Source organism: Sinocyclocheilus grahami, unplaced genomic scaffold (genome assembly GCF_001515645.1).
Source record: "Sinocyclocheilus grahami isolate Dianchi unplaced genomic scaffold, SAMN03320097.WGS_v1.1 scaffold447.1, whole genome shotgun sequence".
Lineage (NCBI taxonomy): Eukaryota > Metazoa > Chordata > Actinopteri > Cypriniformes > Cyprinidae > Sinocyclocheilus > Sinocyclocheilus grahami.
This window is the reverse complement of record NW_015505626.1, coordinates 700,199-702,610: the sequence shown is the minus strand read 5'-3', so window position 1 is coordinate 702,610 and position 2,412 is coordinate 700,199.

The following is a 2,412-nucleotide window of genomic DNA, read 5'->3' as shown; positions in this document are numbered from 1 at the left end:
CTTTTTACCAGGGGAGAGTGGGTGTTGACACACTTGATATTATATTTATGGAAATGCTTTTTTAATTAATTGGTGGCTCTTAAAAGAGCCGTTAAAATTAATGGCTTATGCCACAGGTTGCCAGGGGACAGCTCCCTCTGTGGAGAAATATGTCATAAATTTCTCCCGTACACGGATGGCCTCCCGTGAGACATTGTTGCTGCCCATTCGGGTGACCTGTAGGCCAGCAGCGTCTTCGTCTCCAGCCGATGGTATGGGCGTCCTGGTTATGTTTGAGGACCTTCTCAGGTAGTTGTGCAGGACACAGGTAGCCTTCACACAGGCATCCACGTTGGCAGGGCTGATCTCAATGACTCCTCTGTACATACGCCACTGAGCTGTGAGGATACCAAAGGTATTCTCAACAATCAGCCTTGCCCGTGACAGCCTGTAGTTGAAAACCCTGTGCCTGCCGGAGAGATTGTGTCCTGGGAAAGGCCGCATTAGGTCTCGGCGGAGTGGAAAGGCCTCATCAGCCACAAACACATGTGGCTGTGATCCCAAATGCTCTGCACCTGGCAGCAGAGCATCCTGTGGCAGGCCAAGGGTTCCATCTCGAAGTGCCTGGCCAAAGATGGAGTTAGCCAGCACACCACCATCGCTTGTCCTCCCGTAGCTGCCCACATCCACTACCCGGAAGCAGTACTGGGCATCTACCACTGCCAGGAGCACAACGGAGTAGGTCCCCTTGTAGTTGAAGAACAGGGACCCCGAGTTGTCAGGGGCCCTGATCACAACATGTTTGCCATCAATGGACCCAAGGCAGTTGGGGAAGTTCCACCGATGGAGGAAGTCCGTGGCAATGCTTTTCCAGTCCTCTGTGGTGGGGACTGGCATGACCTCCTGAACCAAGGCATCCCATATTGCCCTTGTGACCTCTTCAACAATCCCTGCCACGGTGCTCACTCCCACACGATAGCTGTAGGCTATGGTGCGGTAAGAGTCTCCGGACGTCTTCTCCTCAGGTGGAGCAATGCCATACCAAACGCAACAACTTGATCATCCATAGTGATGTGAATTTGACGCAAGTTATGCAACACTATTTATATGCAACATTTCACGCTGGAACGCTTGTTTTTCAGCGGGAATGCAATACATTTGCTCAAAACAACACGGATTTGACCAATTACATTAAACCTTTTATTCACGGTGTCCACTACAGTAGACAGAAATGTAACTCCCTCAAAATAAAATATATTGAAAAAACTTATTTGCATGATTTTTCGCTGGTTTAAAAAATAAATATAAAAAAAATCTTACTTTGTGATTTAATCATTCATGCATGAAAGGGTTAAGGCTACACTTTAGCCAGGACTGTTTTCAATGTAGGCTGCACACAAATTAATGGTCCAAATTATTGTTAATTAAATACAATAAATATATATTCAAAAAAAAAATGTACATACATTTTTAAATACATTTAAAATATTGAAATGAGAACGCAAAAGCCACGCCACACAAATAGCTTTTAACTGGTTTGTTTCGTTAGCAAACATGTAAGTATATTGTTAAGTTCTTTCCATTAATATTTTTTTTTACTTTCACATTTAAGGTATATCATAAGGTTATACCCTTTTTGTGGTAAGTCTGCACAAGATCAGAACGCTTGTTTGGAATGTTTGCGGCCGCTTTAAATAAAGACCGATCGTGGAGCGTCTACAGAGCAGCCAGAGCGAATTTTGACGCTCTCGCCGCCGGCGGTGTGAACGCACAGTTTATACAGACTTCCACAAGCGGCAGCGCGTGCAGGTGTGGTATTATATCAATATCATATCTATGCTACAAGAGATCGATAAATACACCTAACATATGTAATAATTCAGCTGTATTGATGATTTCATATGCTAAATATTTACTATTTATAAAAAAGGTCTCGAATACAAATTATTATATTGTAATACTAGGCTACGTAAACTTGAGTTTTATAGATTAAATCGATTATAGCAGCGAACCGAGTCATTTTTAAATGACACGTGTGGATGCAATGCGATCCTACTAATCAAAACGATAAAATAGCGACATTTTGTGGTGAACTATGTAGGAAAGGATGAATACAGACGAAAGTATTGGGAAATTAATCAAACAAAGAGCCCCAGATATATATTGCAAAATATTCCATTAATAACATTATCAAGGAATATTATATTGTGATAAACTAATGTTGATTTTTTTTTTTTGGTAAAAATCATAGGATAGCTTTAATGTGTTTTTGTTTTTTTTGTATGTGTGACTGGGCCATGTTTGTGCTTAAAGTCCACATGAAATCAAAATTGACTTTATTTACTTTACTAGCGCACATTGCTAGTTTTGATGTGAACAATTAATCTGTGCAAGTTAATCCACTGAACAAAAATTGTTTTGGTAATCTTTAAT